This window comes from Triticum dicoccoides, chromosome 5B, assembly GCF_002162155.2.
Source record: "Triticum dicoccoides isolate Atlit2015 ecotype Zavitan chromosome 5B, WEW_v2.0, whole genome shotgun sequence".
NCBI lineage: Eukaryota > Viridiplantae > Streptophyta > Magnoliopsida > Poales > Poaceae > Triticum > Triticum dicoccoides.
Window position 1 is genome coordinate 575,714,057 of NC_041389.1, and position 21,645 is coordinate 575,735,701.

Sequence of the window (21,645 nt, forward strand, 5' to 3'; positions counted from 1 at the left end):
CATGGCAGCCCTCACGACGCTCATGACCCGCTTCTGTGCGGGAGAAGACAGCTGGCTGGCTCGTAGCAATAACATAACCAAGTGCCCCGGCAATTCAGATACCAAGGATAACAACGGCAGGTCACATCGAAACAAGCATAAGCGCCGCATTAACGGCGACAATACTGAAGATACGACAGTCAATGCCAGATTCAGAGGCTCCAAACCCGGTCAGCAGAACAAGCCATTCAAAAGAAACCCTCCGGGCCCATCCAACTTAGACCGGATACTCGACCGCTCGTGCCAGATACATGGCACCCCCGAACAACCAGCCAACCACACCAACAGGGATTGTTGGGTGTTCAAGCAGGCAGGCAAGTTAAGTGTCGAAACTAGAGACAAGGGGCTGCGTAGCAATGACGAGGAGGAGCCCCGGCCGCTGAACAACAGAGGACAGAAGGGATTCCCCCTGCAAGTGCGGACGGTGAACATGATATACGCAACCCACATCCCCAAAAGGGAGCGGAAGCGTGCTCTCAAGGACGTCTATGCGTTGGAGCCAGTCACCCCAAAGTTCAACCCGTGGTCCTCCTGCCCGATCACTTTTGATCGAAGGGACCACCCCACTAGCATCCGCCATGACGGATTCGCCGCATTGGTCCTAGACCCAATTATTGACGGATTTCACCTTACCAGAGTCCTAATGGACGGCGGCAGTAGCCTGAACCTGCTTTACCAGGACATAGTGCGAAAAATGGGCATCGATCCTTTAAGGATTAAACCCACAAAGACAACCTTCAAAGGTGTCATACCAGGTGTAGAGGCCAGCTGTACAGGCTCGGTTACACTTGAAGTGGTCTTCGGATCCCTGGATAACTTCCAAAGCAAGGAGTTAATCTTCGACATACTCCCATTCCGGAGCGGCTATCACGCCCTGCTGGGACGAACCGCATTTGCGAAGTTCAATGAGGTGCTGCACTATGCATATCTCAAGCTCAAGATGCCAGCACCTCGCGGAGTCATCACGGTAAATGGAAACACCGAACGCTCTCTCCGAACGTAGGAGCACACGGCGGCCCTGGCGGTGGAAGTACAGATTAGCCTCTCCAGGCAATCCTCCAACCCAGGTATCAAACGTCCGGACAACGTCAAGCGAGCCCGAAGTAACCTACAACAAATCCGGTTGGCACGTCCCGAGCAAGCATAGCAGTGCGGCCCCAACCCCAGCCCCCGTCAAACGGTGACACTGGTACCACGCGTACATAACTACGCCTTAGAGATACCATGGGCATAAGGGGAGGGGCACAACAACGGCACGCCCAGAAGATGGCTCAAAGGCACTAAGGGGCTCACTATTCCGCCGTTTACTTTTTATACACTTTCAGGGTCCAACTCTTCGGAAGGCCTGTCCGACAATACACTCGCCAAACACACGATGCAACAGCCAGGGAGAGAACAAGCCACGTCAAAAGTCCAGGTGGTCTCTCTAACGAGTTTAATACCTGTTTTACTTACAATCCCGCAGCTTGCCCCTGGAGGGGAACATGTCAAATACTCCCATCTCTTGCTTACCGCACTTCTTGTATCGTTCTGCTTTCGCAGCAGCCCTTTTTTAATAAAGAATATATAGCTCTCACCTATTATTGTACTTATCTATTTTTTATACAAATATGTTCAGTCATGACATTGTGCAACCGTACACTTTGGTGCGGACAATACACCAGGGGCTTACAACACCTCATAACATGGTGTGAGAAGACCAAACACTCTCACGAGTGCGGCACCCCGAACTTATAGCACTATATGCATCGGCTCCGAATCATGTCTTTGGTCAATAGTTGGGTTTGCCCGGCTCCCATGTTTTGGTACCTTACGTTCTGCATTGTTGGCTAAGGTAGCGCTGGGAGAACTACTGCGATTGTGCCCCATTTGAGCTGGGTTAACACCTCAGTAGAGAAAGCTAAAACTGACTGTCATGACAGTGCGAGAGACCGGTCGCTGTCCGCGAGGTTTTTTTGAGTCCTTAAAGACTAATGCCGCTTCGACCGAGGAACCGGACTTATCCGGCCTAGGCGTGGATAGCGCCCCGAACTCGGTCTTCCGAATACTAGGGGCTTCGCCGAAATTTAAAATTATAGAATTCTATGGCTAAGTGAGAGTGATAAAGCATTATAAGTCCGACGGCCTGGTTCGTTGTGCTGAACGCCTCCCTAGATGGACCCAAGAATGGGAACAAGAGCGCTCAGGTTTATCCCGAACACCCCAGCACTCGTGGCATGGGGGTCGAAGCCGACGACTTGCATCTCTCAGATTTGATAAATGGCCACACAGAAGGTATTATTTTAAATCAACAAGCGTTGCTTAACGCATATGCACAAAGCTTTAGCGTACAGGATAACACATGCGAGTCTACTCAAATATTACATCTTTGGAGCACTCATCCGCTATACGGCGGGCGCCCTTCAGAACGCCATTATAATACATCTCAGGCGTACGATACTCCTTGCCCGGCGGTGGCGCATCTGTCAATAGCTTCTGCGCATCTAGCTTGCCCCAGTGCACCTTAGCACGGGCAAGGGCCCGACGGGCACCTTCAATACAAACAGAGCGCTTGATGACCTCAATCCACGGACACGCGTCCACCAGCCGCCGCACCAGACCGAAGTAGCTGCCAGGCATGACTTCTCCAGGCCACAGCCGAGCTATGAGGCCCCTCATGGCCTGTTCGGCCACCTTGTGGAGCTCGACCAGCTGCTTCAGCTCGTCGCTCAGGGGCATCGGATGTTCGGCCTCAGCATACTGAGACTAGAACACCTTTTCCGTTGAGCTCCCTATCAGTGTCAAAACCAGCGGATCTCGGGTAGGGGGTCCCAAACTGTGCGTCTAGGCGGATGGTAACAGGAGACAAGGGACATGATGTTTTACCCAAGTTCGGGCCCTCTTGATGGAGGTAAAACCCTATGTCCTGCTTGATTAATATTGATATTGTGTGTTACAAGAGTAGATCTACCACGAGATCAATGAGGCTAAACCCTAGAAGCTAGCCTATGGTATGATTGTTCTTCGTCCTACGGACTAAAGCCATCCAGTTTATATAGACACCGGAGAGGGCTAGGGTTACACAGAGTCGGTTACAATGGTAGGAGATCTACATATCCGTATCGCCAAGCTTGCCTTCCACGCCAAGGAAAGTCCCATCCGGACACGGGACGAAGTCTTCAATCTTGTATCTTCATAGTCTTGGAGTCCGGCCGATGATGATAGTTCGGCTATCCGGACACCCCCTAGTCCAAGACTCCCTCAGTAGCCCCTGAACCAGGCTTCAATGACGACGAGTCCGGTGCGCATATTGTCTTCGACATTGCAAGGCGGGTTGCTCCTCCGAATAATTTATAGAAGATTGCGAACACCAGGATAGTGTCCGGCTCTGCAAAAATAATTTCCACATACCACCATAGAGAGAATAATATTTACACAAGTTCAATCTACTGACGTATTTGATGGTGTGACGTCACACCACTACCAAGCCTTTACTTAAATTGTTTTTATTGTACCACCTTAGCGCGTTTAGCGAAGCGGTTTCCTTGGCACGTCTTGTCGAAGCAGAGATCGTGTTCTCCTTATTCCTGGATTCCCATAAATACGGACGTGGGTAACCCAACCGCGCCCGTTGCCACGCCCCCTCCATCGAAGGCGGGTTCCAAATGGTCACAGGGACGGCTCTCGATATTCTTCCTCTTTATAATGAGACCAAGGCCAGTTCCTTTTCTTCAATCCTCAATCGAATCCGCCCCTCGCCCTCGAGTTCCAACACCCAGAGCTCCAGATTCGGGTACCTTCGACCTTCGACAATGTCTGGCTCCAACCTACGGGGCCGGTGGATGCCTTCTTCCGTCATGGAAGAAGACGTGTTAAAGCTGAGAGACGCCAGGTACTTGACCTACGAGATTTCGCATAGGTTGCCTGCCCGAGGGCAAGTTATTCCTACTCCCGAGCCCGGCGAGAGCGTTGTGTTCGTGTCTCACTTCGTCGGGGTTTAGGCTTCCCGATGGACCCCTTCGTGAGGGGGCTCATGTTTTACTATGGGCTGGAATTCCATGACTTGGCTCCGGAGTCCATCCTCCACATCTCATCGTTTATTGTCGTTTGCGAAGCCTTCCTCCGCACTACCCCTCACTTCGGCTTGTGGCTCAAAACCTTCAATGTGGAGCCGAAGATGATTGAGGGGCGTCAGGCAGAGTGCGGAGGGGCGGTTATAAGCAAGAGGGCCGATGCTCCATGGCCCGAGTGCTCTTTTCAGGAGGAGCTCGGCTTGTGGCAACAGGAGTGGTTCTATATCACCGCTCCCAGGGGCAGCAGGCAGAGGCCGCCGCCCGTCTTCCGCTCGGGCCCTCCACAACAGTTGACGTCATGGGTCAACAAGGGGCGTGACTGGGGGCCGTCCAAAGACGTACCCCTATTGCAGGACCGGATTCGAGGCCTCCAAGAAAGGGAGATCAATCTAGTCGCAGTGGTACAGGTTATGCTGATCCGGCGCCTACAGCCCTGCAAACGTCGCCCCCTCCGCCTGTGGGAATTTAATCCGGAGGGGCCGCGAGATCTTCAACACTTCATGGGTTTGACACCCGCGGAGATGTACAAACTGTTCTTTGGATCGCAAGAGATGCGTCCGGACTTGACCGAGGACGCTGGCCTAAGCTGCAATCGCCCGGATACTCAAGTAAGTAGCCCTGTGTCCGGACACATTGTCCATCTATTTATCGTGGGTTTGCCTTTTGACCAGCTATCCCTTGGACAGGAGTGGATAGCGCAAGCAAAACTGATACGGTGTCCGGCCCCCCTCCCTGAGACCACGCAGGATCCCATGTTAATCAAAATGTTGGAGGTTGCACCTTCGGAGGAGGGCGAAGGGGGGCACAGGGGAACTACCACCTTTGCCAAGGAGGCTTTTAGTAAGGGAGGAATCGAGAGTCCCTCCTTCCTGGGGGAGAAGAGGACAGCTTCCGAAGACCCGGAGGCCAAGGCCTCAAAGCGGGGAAAGAAATCTGTACCGGAAGGTCCTGTGCCGGGAAGAGCCCCGGCCGTGCTGTCTCCTTGAAGGAATCAGCCCTCCAGCGAGCCGTAAGTGAAAAAAGGGGGAATTTTGTAATAGTGGACACCCCTGCTTAATTTCTAAGGGTAACCGAAGTTTTCACCTTGTAGTTCGGATCTCAGCCCGTCTCAGCACAGCTCATCTTCCGGAGACCTTTGTCCGGAGATGATGGAGAGTGAAACGCCTCCATCTGCCGCCCCATCGTGCGGGGAGGAAGACCCTGAGGTGTCGTCACGGAGGGTCTCCCCGAGTCCGGCGGGGCCAGAGAGTTCGGCACCCATTGGAGTACGGCCGGTGGAGCTGCAGGATTTGCTTAAGGGGGCGTCTATCTCGGAAGATCACCGCACATTAATGAGTACGGTGATTGAAAGGATCTCGTCCACCGAGAGCGGGTTGTATGAGGCCGTCGGGAGCTTGCTGACGGGTTTTGAGGTACGCAAAAAATGACATACCTTTTGACAGTTTTGCACACGAAGTGCGCCCTGTATAGATAGTAGCCCCTGAGACTTGGTATGCTGTCGAAAGCGATAGCATGCCAAGGATCATAATCTCAGTTATTGAATGTCACCTTTTCCTATGCAGGTGGCGGAACGTTCGGTGGCCAGCCGGACTGATGGAGTTGCCAAACTGAAGAGGCAACTCAATGTTGCGGACGCGGACATCGCGCTAGTCAATAAACGACTTAGCGAGTCACAAGGTAGGTGGTTGCTCCACGGTTGCCTAGTAAGGGAGCTGGTGCCCGTTCCTTACAATTTGTATGCTTGATGCAGATGGCGCCGCAGCTATGGAAGATCTTCGAGCAGAGCTTGCTCGAGCCAAGGAGCAAGCCAGGATAAGTAATGCGGCTGCCTTGAAGGCAGCGGAAGAGCTAAAAGCTCAAAAAGGCTGCTCACTGCCGAAGCAGGGAAGAGTTGGCCGGAATGACCTTGAAATTAAAAGATGCTACCGACCGTTGTGAGGTTCTTGAAGGAGAACTTCGAGTGGAGCAAGAGGGCCTGAAGAAGGCCGGCGCCAAAGTCAAGGATGCCCGGAGTGAGATGCGGGCTATGAAGGAGGAACTGCGTCAGGCCGGAGACATTGCGGCTGGAAAGCCCTTTCTTCTGCGTAGGAAGTTCACGGATTCGAAGTATGCTCAGCTGGGCCAGTTGTGTGGTGCGGAGGATCCTTATCTGGATTTGGCGTCAAGTGCGGCGGACGCAGTCGTGCACTTCCGAGGCCAGAAGGATCACGAAATGGAAGAACTTTACTGGTCTCAATTCCATAGTCCGGAGTGTCCACTTCCGTTGACTGATCGGCTGGCTGAGTGGGCTGAGCTGAATAGATTGTCCGGACTTGCCATGACGGATGTGATCACTCATCTGTGGCCGGAAAGGCCCAAGCCGAAGAGTTATTTTGGCTTGTTGCAGCAATTCCTTGGGGCGGTGCCGCATATCAAGGCGATGAAGCGGTCGGCATGCATAGAAGGTGCATGGATGGCTCTCGCCCATGTGAAGACATACTGGGCGGACATGGATGCCACTGCTGTTGCATCCCGGGGTTCGGACAAGAGCCGATTACCCGCCGAGCACTATTTTGAGGAAGTCCTGCAGGGCGCTCATTTAATAGAGGCGCAGTGTTCGAAAGATGTCATGTTCAAATGACGTGTATAATTTGTGAGATCATGTTTATAATGCAATAGCTTTTTATACTTGTGCATTCAAGTATTGAACTATCTCCCGTGCCGCCGTATGTGTATGTATAATCTGAAAGATGGCAGTCTTTGGCTTCAGCCCCCACGCACATGGTGCGGGGGTGTTTGCAAAAAGAAAAAAAACGCTTTTTCACACTTAATCCAACGTCTTGGTCCTTTTAAGGAGGTGATAGCGTAGCAAACTAGGCAACTGGACTATAACGCTTTATCACTTTCACTTAGCCATAGGAGCTCGAATGTGGGGCTACTATATAGCCCCTAGCGGCACCGCTCTTCTCCGAACTCGGGGCGCGTATGTGCCTGACCGGGAAGCGGTCCTTCATCAAAGCGGAGGAATTCTAGACATTCCAATGGTCGATCGAGTGGTTGACCAGTATCTCGCTATATCATGACAGTCAGTTTTCGGCTTTCTCTACTGAGGTGCTCGCCTGGCCGAACCGGGGCACAATCGCAGTAGTTCTCCTGGTGCCGCGTTAGCCAATGATACGGAACATAATGCAGCAAAACACAGGAGCCGGGCAAACCCAACATTTGACCAAAGACATGATTCAGAGCTAATGCATATAAGGCCTAACTCGAGACGCCGAACACTCCCCGAGGTGTTCGGTCTTGATGATACCGGGCGGAACAATGCCCTAAGCCCCTAGTGTCTAGGTACAGACGGGAACTTCTGACGCGGCCGATGCCAAAACGCCAGCCTCCTCCTCGGCTATGGTAGGAAACCGGGGGATGTGTATCAACAAGAGACAGTAAGAAAGGTTTACGCATGGTCTTAATCTGAAAAGAATCCTTGCAACGGGTCCCTGCTGCACGTCTGCGCCTGTGTCTCCATTGTGCTGTATCCTGGACGGGTGTAGCACGTGCTTCATCTGTAAAAGAGAAGGACTTAGTTTCTAAGAAATATCGTGCAAAAGTTGTATTAAAATAAGGTATAATTTGGCAGATAAAGAAAGTTGAGCTTTATTGGCTCTCATCATTTAGACGCGCGGCCCCTTATAAAGGGGGTGTGCGGCTGGGAAGCCCCTTGTTTATTTACGCTGGACTCGCCTAACCGTGTTCGGGGTCTGAATGACCTGTGTTTAGGGGCCTTGACCTACAAGGTCAGAGTGGCTGTCAAGGCAGCCCCACGCTCTCCATGGTCGAGGAACACTCGGAGTTACTCTTTAATGAGATTATGCCGCGTGGACCGGGCATTGTAAGTATAAGAGACGTGTAGTGTGGTATTGCGTTAAAGCGGGCAAAAGCTTTGCGTCCCAGTAGTGCTTGATGGCCACTGTAAAATGGGGCGCTACGGAGAGTGAGCTTTTCGCGACGGAGGTTGTCGGATGAACCGAACACAACCTCTAGTGGTACAGAGCCCGTATAATTGGCTTAAAGGCCTGGCATCACTCCTTTGAAGGAAGTGCCGTTATGGCGAATTTTGGTAGGGTCTATCCCCATTCTGCGGACGTTGTCCTGGTAGGGCAGGTGCCGCATTGTGTTTTCGTGTTATCACATGGAGTGAATTCACTATTTTGACTTCTAATGGGAAAGTCTTATGTTTTCCGGCATGCTACTTGTGGGGTTCGTCGTCTTCGCTTGGTGTGTCGAGCCCCTTGCGTTCGGCATTAAGTCGGCCGGACTGCTTGAAGACCCAACAATCTCTGTGGGTATGGTTTGCAGGCTTCCCGGAGGTACTATGTATCTGACATAGCCTATCCAGAATTTTGTTTAGGTTGGATAGCTCGTCACTGTTGTCCTTGAGGGGCAGTGTTTTGTTATTCGGCCGCGAGCTTTTGAATCCGGTGTTGACCGCCGTGCTATTTGGGCCATTTTCCTTATTCCGGCGCTGATCTTTTCTGCGTCGTGATTTTCCATTTCCATCCCTGACTTCGGATGTACTCGGGTCACTGGTGCTACATCTAGCCAGCCAGCTATCCTCCCCTGCGCAAAAGCGGGTCATGAGGCTTGTTAGTGCGGCCATTGTTTTTGGTTTTTCCTGGCCGAGGTGTCTGGCGAGCCATTCGTCTCGGACGTTGTGCTTAAAGGCTGCTAAGGCTTCGGCATCCAGACAGTCGACTATTTGGTTCTTTTTGGTGAGGAACCTGTTCCAGAATTTGTGTGCTGACTCTCCGGGCTGTTGAGTTATGTGACTTAAATCGTCTGCATCCGGAGGGCGGACATAGGTCCCTTGAAAATTTGCTCGAAACGCATCCTCGAGCTCTTCCCAACTTCCAATGGTATTTTCTGGGAGGCTTTTGAGCCAATGCCGAGCTGGCCCTTTGAGCTTGAGGGGTAGGTATTTTATGGCGTGGCGATCGTCTCCTCTAGCCATGTGTATGTGTAGGATATAATCCTCAATCCAGACTCCGGGGTCTGTTGTTCCGTCATATGCCTCTATGTTTACGGGTTTGAATCCCGCTGGAAATTCATGATCCAGTACCTCGTCGGTGAAACATAGTGGGTGTGCGGCGCCCCTATATTTGGGTGTGCTGTTGTCTTCAAACGCTCGGCGGGTTGTGTTGTTTCCTGAAGTCTTCTTTTTTGACCCGTAGATAGACCTGACCGGGTCGTCCTTTTTCCGAGGATCTTTATGCTGATCGTGTGCCGGCTTGTGTGCGGAGCCCCTTGTTGCTCCTAGCCTGTCATCTGGTCGTCTATCCGGCCAGGGGGCATCTTTCTTTTTTGACTGTGGGGGCTCTAAGGCCTCCTCGTCGAATTCGGGCAATAGCTTGCGCTTCGGGTAGCTCTTTGTCTGGCGACTAGCGTCGTAATTATCTGCGGTATCGAGTACTTTGCTCCATCTCATTCGGAGTGCGTCTTCTGCTATTTTGAGCTTCCGCTTTTGCTTCTTCAAACTTCTTGCAGTGGCGACAAGCCTTTTATGAAGGCTCTTATGCTCTGGTGATGTGTTTGGCGTGAGATCGTCTAGGCTCTTGTTTTCGCCGGGGATGGGTTGCTTGTCCGGTTCACCGTATTCGGATGATTGCTTGGTGGCATGTGCGCCATCCACTGCTTCGCCCTGCTCTAGGGCCGGGTCCGTATGGGTGTCATTTTTATCGATGCGGGACTTCGGGCGGCGCTTGCGTGGCCGTTTTGGTTGTTTGTTGGGGGAGTTCTCCTTCGCCACATCCCGTTGTTCCTCATTATCGCTTCCTGTTGGTATATCCACCATACATATGTTGTGAGTTGGGGTGGTTTCCAGTGCCCGATAGGCGCTGGTTTTTGTTTGTCTCCGGCATTGTCGTCCATACCGTCGATGTCTTCAGAGTCATAGTCTAGCATGTCGGTTAGGTCGTCGACAGTGGCTACAAAGTGGGTGGTGGGTGGGCTCTAAATTTCTTCGTCGTCCACATCCCGACCGTCCTGACCGCAGTCCGGCCAGGGCTCTCCTGATAATGAGAGATACCTTAGCGAACTCAGGATGTCGCCAAAAGGTGAGTGTTGAAAGATGTCCGAGGCAGTAAACTCCATGATCGGCGCCCAACCGGATTAGATTGGTGGAGGCGCGGGAGGTTCGGAGTCCGGCGAGAAGTCCGGCACCTCGGAGTCACAAGCTTCGTGAGGGACAAGATTAGTGTTCGGCTCTAACGCCGTAGAGGTTGCAGCCCCCGAGGCGGTGTCTAGCCATCCGTCCTCGATCTGTGCAGCCGACTCCGAATTGGGGATCGGAGCGGGCTCGAGTGCGGCCTCCAGGGTACTGTCCGGCTGCAGAGCTAGATCATGCCCGTCGTGACAGTGCAGTGCGCTTGGCTATGGCTCGAATCCATCGAATCAAGTCCCCGCGGATGTCAGCCATGAAGTTCAAACTTCTAAATCTTACCTGACGGCCAGGGGCGTAACTTTCGATCTGCTCTAGATGGCCAAGCGAATTGGCCCGCAGTGCAAAGCCGCCGAATACGAAGATCTGTCCGGGGAGGAAGGTCTCACCCTGGACTGCGTCGTTGATGATGATCGAAGGAGCCATTGAGCCTATCAGCGACAACACAGAGGAACTCTCAATGAAAGCACCAATGTCGGTGTCAAAACCGGCGGATCTCGGGTAGGGGGTCCCGAACTGTGTGTCTAGGCGGATGGTAACAGGAGACAAGGGACACGATGTTTTACCCAGGTTCGGGCCCTCTTGATGGAGGTAAAACCCTATGTCCTGCTTGATTAATATTGATGATGTGTGTTACAAGAGTAGATCTACCACGAGATCAATGAGTCTAAACCCTAGAAGCTAGCCTATGGTATGATTGTTGTTCGTCCTACGGACTAAAGCCATCCGGTTTATGTAGACACCGGAGAGGGCTAGGGTTACACAAAGTCGGTTACAATGGTAGGAGATCTACATATCCATATCGCCAAGCTTGCCTTCCACGCCAAGGAAAGTCCCATCCGGACACGGGACGAAGTCTTCAATCTTGTATCTTCATAGTCTTGGAGTCCGGCCGATGATGATAGTTCGGCTATCCGGACACCCCCTAGTCCAGGACTCCCTCACTCCCCTCTTTGGCTCGGTAGTATGCGGCGGCGTCAGACACACTACGAGGCAGATCGGTGAACGCTCCTGGAGAGCTCCGGATTCGGGTAAGTGGCAGATAATTAACTTTTATATTTTTGCTTTGCATAAAGAATGCCTTACCCGCCGCTATCTTCCTCATCGCCTCGATCTCCTGAAGGGCCTTTTGGGCTTCAGCCTTAGCGGTCTTGGCACTCTCAAGAGCCAAGGCAAGCTCGGACTCTCGAGTCTTCGAGTCACGCTCCAAACTCTCGTGTTTTTCCACGAGAGCCTGGAGATCTTGCCGCACCTCCGCCACTTGCGCCTCCTGCTTCTCTTGCTCGGTGCGCTCCAAGGCCGCACTCTTCTCGGCCATGGAGACCGCCTCTTTCAGGGTCGCCACCTCGTTCGTGGCTCCTGCAACATTAACGTTGGTCCTATTATTATTTTGCAACTAAGTATTTCTATATACATTTACAGGAGGTACTATGTACCCTCTTTATCCTCGAGCTGCTTCTTGGCACGGCCGAGCTCGCTCTCGGACCGCTCGAGGCTTCCCTTCAATGCATTGACCTCCGTAGTCAGTGCGGTAGAGGTCAGCAGCGCAGCCTGCATTCCCATATTGACATATTTCTATTAGACTCCTGCGTACATCTTTTTAGATCCTCAGCTCGGCTTTTCTTTCCGAACACCGAACTGAGCATCAGGGGCTACTGTCTATGCGGTAATATTTTTATGTTTTCAAACACATACCTCAAAGCCCGTTAACAGGCTTGAACAGGCTTCCGTCAGCCCGCTCTTGGCGGACTGAACCTTCTGAATCACCGCACTCATAACAGTGCGGTGTTCCTCGTCGATGGAGGCGCCGTTAAGCGCCTCCAGCAAATTGTCCGGCGCCTCCGGATGGACGGAGGTCACCGGCATCATAAGCTTGCCCTTCTTATGAAGGCGCCGCCTGTTGGACTCCGGAACCGTTGATGGTTTCGGAGCAGTGTCCGGCCCCGGGCCGGACTTGGATCCCTCCGGGGCTTCGTCCCCTTTGGGCCTGGAGTCCGGGAGGTCGCCTTGCGGCGCCTCCAAAACCACCTCCTCCTGGTTTAGTCCCCTCTGGACTCCACCTCGGCGTTGTCCGTAGGGAGAGGGGAGGAGGCCGTCGGAAGTGAAGCGCTGTTCACGTCCGACGAGCCCAAGGAGCCGCTCGTCGAATCATTGAGCTGAGCTCTGGGCGGGCTGCATTGTTAAAATTCGGCATGAGGAGCTATCAAATACTAGAGGAGCGCCATAAGTAGTTCGGTTAGCCGGACACTTACGATGTTGCCAGGGGCTTGACCCTGGATGGCCATTCCCCCTTGCCGTCTTCGGCGTCGGGGGCGTAGTCCGGCAGAAGGGACTTCCCCTTCTTGGACCCTCCGGCTTCCCCAGTTGGGGCGGCCTTTCTTTCCGTGCCTCCCCCCGTTGGAGGGGGAGAGGCTTCTCCTTCTTCTTCCTCCTCCTCATCTTCGGAGGCGGAGGGAGCGTTGGGGTTGTCGGGCAGATCCGACGCCCCCGGACACCGGGAACTCTTTCGGGTCCCCGTGGCCTTCTCCTTGGCCTTCTTCTCCGGCACCACGTGAGGTGCCGGAACCAGTATCTTTGCTAATTGCGCGTTTGCTGTGCCTTTGGGCAAAGGAGCCGGACAGTCAAACTATCCGGATGTCCTCTTTCAGTCCTGTCAAAGGAATGGGAGTTTAGATCCCACATGAAGTCACACTATGAGATTCAGGTATCCCGTAAGGGACTAAATGTAAGCTTACTTCGGAGGCTTGACATTTGACGCAGAATCCGCGATCCTCGGTGACGGGAGGGGAGACCTCGGAACTCTTGAAAAGCACCTTCCAGGCGTCCTCGTGCTTCGTTTCGAAGAGCCGGGATAGAGTTTGGTGCTGGGCCGGGTCGAACTCCCACAAATTGAAGTCCCGTTGTTGACACGGGAGGATCCGGTGGAAGAGCATGACCTGGACCACGTTGACAAGCTTGACGTTCTTGGTCACCAGGTCTCGGACGCAGGTTTGGAGTCTGGTCAACTCTTCCGGATTGCCCCATGACAGGCCCGTCTCTTTCCAAGATGTGAGCCGGGTGGGGAAGCCGGATCGAAATTCGGGGGCCGCCACCCACTTAGGGTCACGCGGCTCGGTGATATAAAACCACCCCGATTGCCACCCTTTGATAGTTTCCACGAAGGCACCCTCAAGTCAGGTGACGTTGGCTATCTTGCCCACCATGGCACCTCCGCATTTCGCTTGTCGGCCTTTCACAACCTTCGGCTTGACGCTGAAGATTTCCAGCCATAGGCCAAAGTGGGGCTGGATGCGGAAGAAGGCCTCACACACGACGATTAACGCCGAGATATTAAGGATGAAGTTCAGGGCCAGATCGTGGAAGTCCAGGCCGTAGTAGAACATGAGCCCCCGGACGAACGGGTGAAGAGGAAAACCCAGTCTGCGGAGGAAATGGGGAAGAAAAACAACCCTCTCATGGGGCCTGGGGGTGGGGATGAGTTGCCCCACATCTAGAAGCCAGTGCGCAATTTCGTTAGACAAGTATCCGGCCTTCCTGAGTTTCTTGATTTTCCCCTCCGTAACGGAGGAGGCCATCCATCTACCTCCCGCTCCGGACATGGTTGGAGAAGGTTGAGGTGGGAAGTGCGGGCTTGGGCGCTGGAGCTCGAGCGCGCAGGGACGGATAAGCAGAGGAGGAAGAAGGCGTGAATGGAAAGGGCAGATTCTTATCCCCTTATATGGGCGGCCAAAACTACGAGCCCCCCACCGGCCTAATAAAACTCGCTTATCTCCCAAGCGCCGCGGTTAATGGCGCGGTTGGGTTACCCACACCCGTATTGATGAGAATCCCGGAATAAGGGGACACGATCTCTACTTTGACAAGACGTGCCAAGGAAACCACCTCGCTAAATGCGCTAAGATGGAACAATAAAATGAATAAAAGCCTGGCTGTGGCATGATGCCACGCTGCGGAATACGTCAGCAGATCCGATTAACGCAAATATTATTCTCTCTATGATGGAATGTGGAACTTATTTTGCAGAGCCGGACACTACCCTGGTGTTCAACATCTTCTATGGAATATTCGGAGGAGGAACCCGCCTTGCAATGCCGAAGACAACTTGCACGCCGGACTCGTCGTCATTGAAGCCTGGTTCAGGGGCTACTGAGGGAGTCCTGGATTAGGGGGTGTCCGGATGGCCGGACTAAGACCTTTGGCCGGACTCCTGGACTATGAAGATACAAGATTGAAGGCTCTGTCCCGTGTCCGGATGGGATTTTCCTTGGCGTGGAAGGCAAGCTTGGCGATACGATATGAAGATCTCCTCCCATTGTAACCGACTCTGTGTAACCCTAGCCCTCTCCGGTGTCTATATAAACCAGAGAGTTTTAGTCCGTAGGACGAACAACAATCATACCATAGGCTAGCTTCTAGGGTTTAGCCACTCCGATCTCGTGGTAGATCTACTCTTGTACTACCCATATCATCAATATTAATCAAGCAGGAGTAGGGTTTTACCTCCATCGAGAGGGCCCGAACCTGGGTAAAAACATCGTGTCCCTTGTCTCCTGTTACTATCCGCCTAGACGCACAGTTCGGGACCCCCTACCCGAGATCCGCCGGTTTTGACACCGACAGTGGCCTTGCCACAAATACGATGTCAACTACATGATCATGCAAAAGCAATATGACAATGACGAAGCGTGTTATAATAAACAGAACGGTGGAAAGTTGCATGTCAATATATCTCGGAATGGCTATGGAAATGCCATAATAGGTCGGTATGGTGGCTGTTTTGAGGAAGATATAAGGAGGTTTATATGTGATAGAGCGTATCACGGGGTTTGGATGCACCGGCGAAGTTTGCACCAACTCTCAAGGTGAGAAAGGGTGATGCACGGCACCGTAGAGGCTAGCAATGATGGAAGGGTAAGAGTGCGTATAATCCATGGACTCACATTAGTCATAAAGAACTCATATACTTATTGCAAATGTTTTATTAGCCCTTGAAGAAAAGTACTAATACGCATGCTCCTAGGGTAAGGGTTGGTAGGAGTTAACCATCGCGCGATCCCGACCTCCACACAAAAGGAAGGCAATCAAAAGAGCACCCTATGCAACAAATTTGTTACACAACTTTTACCATACGTGCATGCTACGGGACTTGCCAACTTCAAGACAAGTATTTCTCAATTACATAATTACCCAACTAGCATGATTCTAACATTAACACCTTTATATCTCAAAACAATTATCAAGCATCAAGTTGATCATAGTATTCAATTCACTTCCTATGATAGTTTTTATTATACCCAACTTGGATGCCCATCATTCTAGGACCAATTTTATAACCATATCAAATACCATGCTGTTCTAAAAGACTCTCAAAATAATATAAGTGAAGCATGAGAGATCTATAATTTCTACAAAATAAAACCACCGCCGTGCTCTAAAAAGATATAAGTGAAGCACTAGAGCAAAACTTGTCTAGCTCAAAAGATATAAGTGAAGCACATAGAGTATTCTAATAAATTCTGAATCATGTGTGTCTCTCCCAAAAGGTGTTTACATCAAGGATGATTGTGGTAAACTAAAAAGCAAAGACTCATATCATACAATACGCTCCAAGAAAAACACATATCATGTGGTGAATAAAAATATAGCTCCAAGTAAAGTTACCGATACACGAAGACAAAAGAGGGGATGCCTTCCGGGGCATCCCCAAGCTTAGACTTTTAGTTGTCCTTTAATTATCTTGGGGTTCTATGGGCATCCCCAAGCTTAGGATCTTGCAACTCCTTATTCCATAGTCCATCAAATCTTTACCCAAAACTTGAAAACTTCACAACACAAAACTCAACAGGAAATCTCATGAGCTCCGTTAGTGCAAGAAATAAAAACCACCACTTAACATACTGTAATCAACTCATTATTTATTTATATTGGTGTTAAACCTAATTTATTCCAACTTATATATGGTTCATACCCCCCGATACTAGCCATAGATTCATCAAAATAAGCAAACAACACACGAAAAACAGAATCTGTCAAAAACAGAACAGTCTGTAGTAATCTGTATCAAATGTATACTTTTAGAACTCAAAAAATTATGAAATAAATTTGTGGACCGTATTAATTTTTCTATTAATAATCTGAAAAAATAATCAACCTAAAATCACTCTCCAGTAAAACATGGCAGCTAATATCGTGAGCGCAAAAGTTTCTGTTTTTTACAGCAAGATCACATAGACTTCACCCAAGTCTTCCCAAAGGTTCTACTTGGCACAAACACTAATTAAAACATAAAACCACATATAACAAGAGGCTAGATGAATTATTTATTACTAAACAGTAACAAAAATCAAGGAAGAAAAATAACATTGGGTTGCCTCCCAACAAGCGCTATCGTTTAACGGCCCTAGCTAGGCATGATGATTTCAATGATGCTCACATAAAAGATAAGAATTGAAACATAAAGAGAGCATCATGAAGAATATGACTAGAATTTTTAAGTCTAACCCACTTCCTATGCATAGGGATTTTGGAGCAAACAACTTATTGGAACAATAATCAACTAGCATAGGAAGGCAAAACAAGCATAACTTTAAAACTTTAAGCACATAGAGAGGAAACTTGATATTATTGCAATTCCTACAAGCATATGTTCCTCCCTCATAATAATTTTCAGTAGCATCATGAATGAATTCAACAATATAACCAGCACATAAAGCATTATTTTCATGATCTACTTGCATAGAAATTTTATTACTCTCACATAAGCAAAATTCTTCTCATTCGGAATAGTGGGAGTATCATAAGAGACTCGAATACTATAAATTGTTTCCACATTAAAAGAGTAATGTTCAGAAAAAGGGTAATAATAATAATGATAAGTTTTATAAATATAATCATCACTACTTTTTATAGCATAAGTTTCATCACAATAATCATCATAAGTAGCAACTTTGTTCTCATCATAATCAATTGAAACCTCTTCCAAGATAGTGGATTCATCACTAAATAAAGTCATGACCTCTCCAATTCCACTTTCATAAATAATATAAGATTTAACACCCTCCAAAATAGTGGGATCATTACTTCCTAAAGTTGACACTCTTCCAAACCCACTTTCATTAATATAACCATCATAAATAGGAGGCATGCTATCATCATAATAAATTTGCACATCAAAACTTGGGAGGCTAAAAATATCATCTTAATTAAACATAGCATCCCCAAGCTTGAGACAAACATTAATTGCAGCAAATATATTCTCAAACATGTCATTCTCATCAAACATATCATCCCCAAGCTTGGGCCTTTTCATATCATAAGCATAATCACTCTCATCATTAATAGTATGCATAGCACCAATAGTATAGCAATTATCATCATCACAATGAGTACTAGGAGCAACTTCATTTGGGAGGGATACCTTTCTACCTTTGCTTCTCCGTCTTTTCTTTTTATTCTTCACATCAAGTGTGGGTTTAACCCTCTTTTTTGAGCTCCTTATTAATGAGATTAGTTGAATAGAAAGCTCCTACTCGTTACCTGATTCATCATAAGAAATAATAGGAGGATATTGGGAAGTCTCTTCCCTTTCATTAGTATTCTCTTCATCTTCTATTTGCTTTCTTTTCTTTATGTAATTGGCAATATAAGGATTTTCAATGCAATTCACCATGCAATACATCAAAATTTCTTCTAGATCAAAATCAAGAAATCTATCAAGATTAAATTTTGGAATACCCTCAGTTATACGTTTCATTTCTTCATACCCCAAAAGAAGACTAAGCTCTTTATGATGCTCAAGGGTAATCAAGTTATCACAATTTTTGGACACAATTTGATCATGAAACAAATAGCATTGGGGCTTTAAATGACCATGTTCATTGCAAAGTTCACAAGGATGGCGATAAATATTGAATCTCTCAGCACAATCATCTAGCCTTTCTTGCAACCATTTAGTTTCCAAATACTTATGCCTCTTGCAAAATCTATCTTCCCTATTTGGTGTGTACTTGCAAGCTCTATGTATTCCACAAAAGTTGACATGCTTATAAGAGACATTTTCATCCTGACTAGTGCAATAATCATTAGTACCATGGATATTCAAAGAGTTCATACTAACGACATTGCAATCATGCTCATTATTCAAAGATTTAGTGCCAAATATTTTATAGACTTCTTCTTCTACCACTTGAGCACAATTTTCCTTACCATCATTCTTATGAAAGATATTAAAAAGATGAAGCGTATGAGGCAAACTCAATTCCATTTTTTTGTAGTTTTCTTTGATAGACTGAACTAGTGATAAAACAAGAAAAAAATCGATTGCAAGATCTAAAGATATACCTTCAAGCACTCACCTCCCCGGCAACATCGCCAATAAAAGAGCTTGATGTCTACTACGCAACCTTCTTCTTGTAGAGGTTGTTGGGCCTCCAAGTGAAGAGGTTTGTATGACAGTAGAAATTTCCCTCAAGTGGATGACCTAAGGTTTATCAATCCGTGGGAGACGTAGGATGAACATGGTCTCTCTCAACCAACCCTGCAACCAAATAAGAAAGAGTCTCTTGTGTCCCCAACACACCCAATACAATGGTAAATTGTATAGGTGCACTAGTTCGACGAAGAGATGGTGATACAAGTGCAATATGGATGGTAGATATCGGTTTTTGTAATCTGAAATTATAAAAATAGCAAGGTAACTAATGATAAAAGTGAGCACAAATGGTATTTCAATGCTAGGAAACAAGGCCTAAGGTTCATACTTTCACTAGTGCAAGTTCTCTCAACAATAATAACACAATTGGATCATATAACTATCCCTCAACATGCAACAAAGAGTCACTCCAAAGTGACTAATAGCGGAGAACAAACGAAGAGATTATTGTAGGGTACGAAACCACCTCAAAGTTATCCTTTCTGATCGATCTATTCAAGAGTCCGTAGTAAAATAACACGAAGCTATTCTTTCCATTCGATCTATCATAGAGTTCGTACTAGAATAACACCTTCAGACACAAATCAACCAAAACCCTAATGTCACCTAGATACTCCAATGTCACCTCAAGTATTCGTGGGCATGATTATACGATATGCATCACACAATCTTAGATTCATCTATTCAACCAAAACAAAGTACTGCAAAGAGTGCCCCAAAGTTTCTACCGAAGAGTCAAGACAAAAACATGTGCCAACCCCTATGCATAAGTTCACAAGGTCACTGAACCCGCAAGTTGATCACCTAAACATACATCAAGTAGATCACGTGAATATCCCATTGTCACCACAGATAAGCACATGCAAGACATACATCAAGTGTTCTCAAATCCTTAAAGACTCAATCCGATAAGATAACTTCAAAGGGAAAACTCAATCCATTACAAGAGAGTAGAGGGGGAGAAACATCATAAGATCCAACTATAATAGCAAAGCTCGTGATACATCAAGATCGTATCACCTCAAGAACACGAGAGAGAGAGAGAGAGATCAAACACATAGCTACTGGTACATACCCTCAGCCCCGAGGGTGAACTACTCCCTCCTCATCATGGAGAGCGTCGGGATGATGAAGATGGCAACCGGTGATGGATCCCCCCTCTGGCAGGGTGCCGGAACAGGGTCCCGATTGGTTTTTAGTGGCTACAGAGGCTTGTGGTGGCAGGACTCCCGATCTATTGTGCTCCTCGATGTTTTTGGGGTATATGGACATATATAGGCGAAAGAAGTCGGACAAGGGGGCCACAAGGGGCCCACTAGGGTGGGGGGCGCGCCCTGGACCCTCGTGGCTTCCTCAAAGCTTCCCTGACGTCTAGTCTAAGTCTCCTGAATTGCTTCCGTTCCAAAAATAACTCTCCCGAAGGTTTCCTTCCGTTTGGACTCCATTTGATATTCCTTTTCCGCAAAACACTGAAATAGGCAAAAAAACAGCAATTCGGGTTGGGTCTCCAGTTTGTAGGTAGTCCCAAAAATGATATAAAAGTGTATAGTAAAGCCCATAAACATCCAAAACGGGTAATATAATAGCATGGAACAATAAAAAAATATAGATACGTTGGAGACGTATCACGTAACAACATACATTGTTCCCTTTGTCATCGGTATGTTACTTACCCGAGATTCGATCATCGGTATCATCATACCTAGTTCAATCTCGTTACCGGAAAGTCTCTTTACTTGTTTCATAATACTTCATCCGCAACTAACTCATTAGTTACAATGCTTGCAAGGCTTATACTGATGAGCATTACCGAGAGGGCCCAGAGATAGCTCTCCGAAACATGGAGTGACAAATCCTAATATCAATCTATGCCAACCCAACAAACACCTTCGGAGACACCTGTAGAGCACCTTTATAATCACCCATTTTCGTTGTGACGTTTGGTAGCACACAAAGTGTTCTTCCGGTATTCGAGAGTTGCATAATTTCATAGTCTGAGGAACATGTTTAAGTCATGAAGAAAGCAGTAGCAATGAAACTATCATGATCATAATGCTAAGATAACGGATGGGTCATGTTCATCACATCATTTTCCTAATGATGTGATATCGTTCATCAAATGAAAACTCATGTCTATGGTTAGGAAACATAACCATCTTTGATAAACGAGCTAGTCAAGTAGAGGCATACTAGGGACAATATGTTTTGTCTATGTATTCACACATGTACTAAGTTTCCGGTTAATACAATTCTAGCATCAATAATTAATAAACATTTATCACGAAATAAGGAAATAAATAATAACTTTATTATTGCCTCTAGGGCATATTTCCTTCAGTCTCCCACTTGCACTAGAGTCAATACTCTAGATTACATAGTAATGATTCTAACGCCCATGGAGCTTTGGTGCTGATGATGTTTTGCTCGTGGAAGAGCACTACAAAAAAAAGACACATCCATGACATTTTGGGCCGAACGAATTTTTTTTCTGGCATACTTATGACACTTCTATGACGATAATTGTGACAAAACCTGGTATCATCATAGATGTGGTGGGCTCCTACTTCTATGACAAAAAATCATGACCGAAAATGGGCTTTTCGTCCTGGGCGGGCCGGAGACGCAGCTGCATGACATTCTTTGGGCCGTCCATGACGGCAAAAACCGTGGTGGAAGCGAGGGCGAGGAAAATTTCGGTGAGTTCCCTGTTACGGTGGGTGGTCGGGGGCCGAGCGATGCACGTTTCTCTCGTACACGTACGCGCGTGTGTGCGAGGCATTGGGCTCTAACTGAACCCGAGCAAGGCGTTGGGCTCTAACTGAACCCGAGCGATTGCACTGTAGGCTACGCGTTACTGAACCCGAGCGATCGAGCGATTCCTTCGCTACTGCTGCTAACTGAAGCTGATCGATGCTACCTCTGGATGAATAGTG